Consider the following 8,382-nt stretch of genomic DNA (forward strand, 5'->3'; position numbering starts at 1 on the left):
ACGTATGTAGAAATGTAATCTATAAATATACGTTCTTGAGCATAAGAAAGATGTAAATTTAATTATTCACAGCACCCACTGGTGTACTTGGAAATGGCATAGTAAGCCAAAACAGGCAAGCTTGTTCTGCAGAAATATCTAAAAGACGAGCGAATAAATATTAGATTGCAGCTACTGGAATTGACTTAATGTAAAATGTCGTATTTCGACGTAGTTCATTCTGCAGGCCCTACTGACAAAGAACTATCACTCACTCATTTATATATATATATATATATATATATATATATATATATATATATATATATATATGTGTGTGTGTGTGTGTGTGTGTGTGTGTGTGTGTGTGAAGAAAATGGAGGTTGAAATAAAAATGTAACTGTATTATAGTAATTTTCAGACTGTAAATTAAACATCTCCCGTTGATGATAGCACAGAAAGTGCAGAAATATGTTTGGGAAAAGTAAAACAGATAAAGTGTCTTGTATAAGGCGAAATATCTCACAAATTTTTCTCAGCAAGCACGCAAAGGAAGAAGAGCATCAACTGTCAAAAGATGATTAAATGGAATTTAAATAGGAGAGACATTTCGTTCGGAACAATCCACGAATCAGTTTGGCACTAAGAGCAGCTAACAGAAGAGTGACTCACTACTTGGACACGGGTAATCCAAGTTGGGACTCTGCGCACATCTTAATGGCAGATCGGGGGTTTGGCATTTTTATTATTGTTTCCTTCCGAACAGGCAGCATGTAAAGGCTGTGTTTGCTTTTTGCCATTAGACTCATCAAATGCTTGATAACTCTACGTAGCACTTTTTCGTTGGATTAATGATTTATGATTCCTTGTGCTGGCGTGCACAGGCATCGTGAAGGTCAATTTCAGCAAGCTGGAATTTTCAGTCTGGCTTCTCACGAAAAGGGTCAATTGTTTTAACGATAAGCAGCCACGAGAGATATCACAGAATTTGATACCGTAGTCTGGCGAACAGGTACCCATTTTCGCTACACGTAGCTCAACATTTCAAAACTGTATTAAGATTACTTGCGTTTTGTGATCTGAAACGTAGTCGAATGGTCTAGGGTGTTTGGGCACATTCATCTAATGTGTACAACCACTGGTAGATACAAGTACAGTAAGGTACAAAATTTGCTACCTAAGTGGAACGCTCCTGTATCATAGACATTCCTAGATTTTGAAATGGGATTTGTGGTAGGTGAGACACGCAGGCGGTCGAGGTTTGGCAGTATGGTCAGTTCGTTTATCTATGGAGATTTTGAAATTAGTAAAGTAAAGCTGTCTTCAGTGCGAACACCATAGTGTTTTAGTAGGCATTGTCATATTGAAGGTGACAGTCTTTCATTACACTGAAATGCAGTGAGCTAAAACTTCGTAAAAATGTTGAGACAGATCTTGACAATCATCCACACATTCTTTAGGTTACCTGTACTGAACAAAGAATAAAAGAATAAGAGATAAAAAAGGCTGACGGTATTCACATACCACTATGACATGTCGTTATCTGTAAATGTCGTATGTGGGAGGAATTGATGTGCGTTGGGGTTGCCCGGACACAAAAGACTGAGAAAAGCTTAAAAATTGTGCTCTGCCTGCAATCAGATTTAATCCTCCCCTCCTCCTGCAAATTACATCGATTTTCATAACACATACTTCAACAAAGGTGATGTAAGTATTATACAGCAGCACTATATTAAAGCAAGCAAGCAAGACATACATGTTCCAATCCTGGACAGTGTCCTCATACACGCAGAATATAGATATTACTTTATTACGATTGGTTCTCACAAGCAACGTTATTCCGTAAGTATTAAGGAGGAGAATCAATGTGTTGAACAGGCTTAAGCCATTCCCTGGCTTGTTCTGTGTGAGAGTAGACTGATCCCACATACATCTGCCATAATAGTGTGAAGCCGGGATACTATAGAGGCGTGGTGCAAGGACGAACTTGCTATATTATGCTCCACATCAGCAAAACTACCTAACGTGATACCATGACTTCTGTATGCAAGAGGAAGGCTACCAGGTCCGTGGTGGTGCTACTGTAAACAGCAATAAGACTTTCATTTCCTTTGGCTATTGATCGTGGTGTTTACTCCCTTGTATGAAGTCGCTGTTCCTCTGTGCTCATTTTCGTATAGCAGGGTGTGGGTGGTAAATCAATGCATCAACTAACGAAAATATGCATGTCGTTTTTCCTCGTCAGGCATGGCAGCACGTATCAAAACATCTACTACTGCTAATAATCACGACTGACGTGGGAAGCATAATTGAGGGTGTGTACATTTCCAACTTACATGACGTATAAAATCTGCAATTTCCTAGGAGACAGAACAGCAGTCTCCTGACTTCGTTCTAGTGGGTTTATAAGCAGTTCGAGTGGTAGACGTACACCGATGATACCTTTGCAGTGTGGTATAGGTCAATCACTTCCAAGGACCCGTGAACAGTATGGAAGGAAGTAGTTTTATCATTTTAAAGTTTGTACCCATAGTGATCGGAGTAAAAAAGTTGCAGGGTGGAGTAAAAAAGTTGCAGATGATGCTTTAGAGTATTAAGAGGGTTGTATTTCGCGTAACTAATACTTTGGAAACCACATCGGTTTAACAATATAGCGTTGGTAGGTGCAGAACTGTGTGCTCTTGGGAGTGCGTGTGTTTATGCTCTACAATCATCTCTGTGTTGCCGGTAGCTCCCTGGAACTGACTGCAGGCGCTAGAATAATGGTCCAGAATTGATATCATCCATCACTAGAATAATGGCCCAGAATTGATATCATCCATCCGTCTGGAGCTCCATCATGCATAAATCACAGGTTTGTTCGTAACCATCTGATATATCACCACAACATTCTCATGACCACTATACACCGTTGAGGGGTGCTAACCTCCTCAACATGTGTGCATCTGGAGAGATCTTGCGCACTTCGAAGAGCGCCATAAGTAGGACTGGTACGGAACAGACTTCGCTGAACAGTAGTTAGACTCAGATCACTCCGTTCCTTCACGAGATGTGGTGTGGAATGTAGTGGATATAGTACCCTCCTACTTCTGGTCCGAAAGGTGTTGCAGGGAGGCCTGGTCAAGGATATTGCGGGGGTATCTTTCAATCTCAGACTTCATTCTATGAATACAAGAATACTCTGTAATTCCCGTCCACATACGGAAACATCGTAAATGTAAATTCTGCACTATGATTAATGTGCTAGAAACGTGTAGGTAACCTAACTGCATCGGTGCGGGACACTGTCTGGTGTACTTTGGTGTATATGACCTAGTGGACGTACTGTCATCTATCTGCACTCACAGTCTAGTATATGGTACTCGCCATGTAGAAGAGGGGTGATTTAGTGATGGTACAGAAACTGGGATGCATTCTGCTCCGTCATTGACTGGCACTGAAATTATGGAAAAACTGGTAAAATTGCTAAAATTGACCATGCTATCAACTGCAGTGCTTACTACAGTGCATCAACCATACCGACGGTGGCTTTTCCATCCCATCCGTGTATTGATGTGCTGTTGTTTACCACATAATGATTGATGGACACCACTTGTTTGTGATGGAGAAAGTCTCGGCAGAACACTGGACATCTGATACTTGTCACTGTGGACATGGGATTAAATGTAGAGGTCATCACCTTCAGACATCTGTTGGAGACATTCCTCAATGTTGCAGCCTCACCCTATATCCATGTGCTGTAACGCTTGCCTCTTCTTTTTTTTCGCAAATAAGATAACAGTACCTCTTTTCATTTCTACTATCCTGAGTGTGTTCTGAACAGCACCTTCTGGGGATCAACTACCCACCGCTATCGTGTCAGTGTGAAAGATAAGATTAAACATATACGTCATCACCTTCGGACAGCTGTTCGGAAACGCTTCACAATGCCGCAAACTCTTCCAGTTTCCATATGTTGTGATGTCTTCCACGTTTTTGTCAATAGAAAATATCACCTCCGTGTTTTATTTCTACCATCCTGTGTGTTGTGGTAGCAGCATAGCATACACCATGCAATATGCAGCTTTCTGTGAGAGCCAATGGATCGAAAATTGTTTAAGTCAGTTTAGCACTTGGCACAGATCTCGAAGTCACGACAGAAAAACAAAATTTATGGCTGTAGTCATATATTGCTTGGATGTGTTACAGCAGAAAAACATTGTTATCAGACTGCTTGTGAAATAACACTGTCCGAGAAATACACAAGCTTATAGGAAGTGTCCTCTTCTTGAGTCTTTTGTCCATCTGTGACTGATTTCTGCAGACTGGAGACAGTATATCACTAACACCAGATGGATCTCTTTGTGGACCACAGTGGAAAGATAGAACTAGTCTGTATCCCTACCTATGGTGAGGAGAGGGAGGGATAAGGGATGATAAGGGGGGAGGTAAGACTGGCTCTAAGCTGGTTAGTTTGTGACTAGATATCGATGCGAACACAGATGCAGCTGTATCCCGTCTCTCCTTGTGCGATGTTTTGGGGTCGGTTTTTGTGGTAGTTGTGTTATTACGATAATTTTTCTCAATTCTCAGTACACGTGTTGCATTATGACCCGTTGTTTACGAGTGCTGGCTTTATTTCACGACAATTTCAATGAGTAATTAGGAGCGATCTTTGTAATCAGTAACCTACTTAGGACCGATCTTTACTTCAGTTTCCCAAACACAGTACACTAACCTAAATTTCTTCTTCTGCATCTGGATAGTTTCCCTATTTTGGGGGATGCACTTGGGCTTTCCACCCAGAACTCCCGGAAAGGTGACTGTCATTTTGAATTTTCGGCCAATTCCCGCGCGGTGGCACATCAGCAAAGCCTTGGGACAAAGAAATTTCCGCCATTTTTGAAACTTCCAGCATTTTTTAAATTTACCGCCAAAATTCGAAATTTCTGTGAATAGAGCATATGGGGGAGGGGACCCACAAGCCGGTTGGGGAAAACCCATGATGTCCTCTAGGGTTGGCCGGCCGCTGTGGGAGAGCAGTTCTAGGTGCTGCAGTCTGGAACCATGCTGCTGCTACGGTCGCAGGCTCGAATCCTGCCTCGGGCATGGATGTGTGTGATGTCTTTAGGTTATTTAAGTTTAAGTAGTTCTAAGTCTAGGGGCTCATGACCTCAGATTTCAAGTCCCATAGTGGTTACAGCCATTAGAACCATTTGATCATCTGGGGTTGGGGTGGAGGTAATGAATTCATCCGTTTAATTGATCTGCATATTAATTTTATATCACGTGTGTCCTAGTACTGCCATCATCCCACTGCTCGTATGAATATCTGCGATGCTATGGTTTTCCGCTGAAAGAAACTCAATTACATATCTCTGCCTGGAACGCGCCTCTGTCACAGACGCCGTTTGGAAGGCTATGTACAGTCCTGCAACCTTCTGGAACTTCATGAAACTATAGGTGCTGAACGGTTGAACTAGTTCTCAGTTTTCTCCGTGAGAGTAGTTTGTATTCTCAGTTATAAGGTTGTAATCTATCTCTGGAGTCGGGCTGGGGTAGCTGGGAAGGCGTCTCCCGCTGATTGGGGGATCACCGACGTCACCTACTGTGCTTTACCATGCTACTCTTTCATCCCTCTTTTTACTCTATTTTGATCCTTTTCTTCTTGTTGCATGCAGAGCTCTGCGGCCCAAGTGCTGACTTCGCCATCTGCTTCGCCTTACTTTTATTACTGACGCTGCAAAAGATGTCCATACGTTTTTAGTCTTCTCGCTTGTACTGTTGTGAATCTCCCGACTAGATCAGAAAACATTCTCGGTGGATGTCTGTGCTTTTGGATATACCACCACGGAGTTATGACCTCGTTGTTCGGTCCTTTACCCCCGTCCCACGTTCCCAATCACCCAAACCAGTTAAGGGCCCTAATGCTTTCCAGGCGAAGCTGAACACTTCCTTCCGTCACCCTAATAATGTTTCCCCAAAAAATTAACGCATACGGTCAGTTTTCCCCTCCGACAGAAAGAAAAGCAAATGTTACCATCTTCTTCCATTTATGCTTCTTGATCTTCTCATTTCTCAGTCATTCACATCACATTCTTTTCTACAGTATTCGTTAACTGTATATTCTCTGTCTCTCCTATCAATTATTGCTCAGCTCATAGCCTGATTCGAATTCTCCAATGGGCAGACAGCATGTAGATAGCCACCACGGCTCGTAAGTGGTTCAAGGGAAACTGCTGGGAGCTGGTAGGCGGCTCCAAACACTCGATGGGCCGTCTCGATCTCCACCAGTACAAACAGAATTCCCTCAATCCAAAATCTTCGTCTTCTTCTCTTGAGACTTCATAGATACCTTGATCTACAACTTCTTTCTTGAGCCTTCTCTCATCTAAATACCTTCAACCTGCTGGATGGATTTTTCCTTGAAAACGACTTTCTTCTGCCCGCAAGTGTCAGCGTAGCGTCAGTCGAGACAAGTCAAGCTGAGAGCTGTAGGAGATGTTACGCAATTAAATATAGGCGTGTGAAAGCGACGCAAACAACACTTTCCAACTGTCCCACGTCACGTGACCAAGAGCCAGTACACCTCTACACAGCAGAGTGGCGCAGTGGAAGCGTGCTGCGCCCATAACCCAGAGGTGATTTACATGCTTATATATGTCTGTCTTGCCACCACGAACAGTTTCCTCCTTTCAGTCTTCCTCACTCTCACGCACCACCGATAGTAAGCTAGCTCTAAAATTGCACTATATAATGCTTCCTAGTGAATTGCTCTTTGCTCAATCGAAAAAAATAGGTTTAATAATTCGCTAAAATAGTAATGTCCTTTTTCTTTTGTCATGGATTGTTTAATATGTTAAGATAGTTTTTCATGAGGGTTTCCCCTTTGGATACCACTTTACTCATCAAACAAGAGCTGACAACTGATACACTCGTTAATATTTCTATCAAACTGATTTCATGCCTAGTGCATGTCCCACTAAGGTCTCGTTTTTCAAGACCCAACGTAAAATGCCTCCCCCTTGTTTTCTAACACAAGATTTAAAAAGAGGATAGTAATAACACAACATTATTTTAAAATGAATAGAGCACATCCTCAACTCAAAACATCTACAAAAATAATAACAATAATAATACCATAACTAGTAATAAGTAAAATTCCATAAAATAACTTTGTTTTCTTATATACTAATTATTCTCTGTAAATAACTAGATCGTACAATGAATGCTTACTCCATATTCACTCTGCCATACGTATAAATGTAGCGTACAAAAGCTCAGAAAAGCTAAATTTCTAAACTACAACAATAAACGGTGCAAGAAACAACTAAAAAAACCTCTGACTGACAGACTTTCGAAAAATATTTAAAAAATTAAAAAAAAAATACCAAATGAAATAATTACCTGGACAGTACAGTAACAGAAAAATAAAAATAAAGAATGGATTGTCTCGTCTTTACAAGTAAAATGTAAACTGTATTTTGTAAAACGAAATTGTTATTTTGTAAATAAAAGTCTATATACGTTAAAAAAAAAGAGGTCCGTGGATCGAAACCACGCTCTGCTAAAATTATTTCTTTTCCTCATTGTGTCGAGCTCGATTATTACGCCTAGAGTGTCGGCTGGGGGACATTGATTCAGCGTCAACAGCAAACCCCGTAATTCTAAGTGTGAAGAATGCGAGAACCACTTCCTAAGATGTAGCTATTTTTTAAGATTTTGCAGCAAAGTTAATGCTCTTCAGCCCACACGCGCAACACTCGAGCCGTTTTGTGAGATAAAAATCGCATCTCCCCGGCGGGGAATCGAACCCCGGTCTCCCGCGTGACAGGCGGGGATACTAACCACTATACTACCGAGGATGCGCTGCAGGCAGCTCCCTGTGTGGGATACACTTGCAAGTAGCCGTAAACGTTATACACTAATTTCGGCGAGTGATAGTGCAGTAATTAAAAATCGCATGTGCCTCCTCGGCGGGGAATCCAATCCCGGTGTCCCGCGTGACAGGCGTGACTAACCACTATACTACCGAGGAAGACGTAGCTAGCGAATAGAATGCACATTAATCTTACTCAAATTGCTGATACATCTCAAACCTAGCCACAGGGTGCTGTCAGAGACAGCTGCTACGAAATAAAAGTATGCCCCAGGTGAGGCTCGAACTCACAACCCCGGCATTGCTCACGGCTACTGCCTTATAAGTACCGTGCGCTAACCAATTGCGCCACTTTTTTTTTTTTTTTTTTTTAACGTATTTAGACTTTTATTTACAAAATAACAATTTCGTTTTACAAAATACAGTTTACATTTTACTTGTAAAGACGAGACAATCCATTCTTTATTTTTATTTTTCTGTTACTGTACTGTCCAGGTAATGATTTCATTTTGTATCTTTTTTTTAATATTTTTCGAAAGTCTGTC

At 41.4% G+C, this 8,382-nt stretch overlaps 1 non-coding gene across 1 annotated transcript; it reads right to left on the reverse strand.

Moving 5' to 3' along the window:
- Positions 1-7,751: 7,751 nt before the first annotated feature.
- On the reverse strand, positions 7,752-7,823 carry Trnad-guc. Its single transcript has one exon. It is a non-coding gene; the product is annotated as a tRNA-Asp (tRNA).
- Between the last annotated feature and the right edge of the window lie 559 nt (positions 7,824-8,382).

Source organism: Schistocerca piceifrons, chromosome 8, assembly GCF_021461385.2.
Source record: "Schistocerca piceifrons isolate TAMUIC-IGC-003096 chromosome 8, iqSchPice1.1, whole genome shotgun sequence".
Classification (NCBI taxonomy): domain Eukaryota; kingdom Metazoa; phylum Arthropoda; class Insecta; order Orthoptera; family Acrididae; genus Schistocerca; species Schistocerca piceifrons.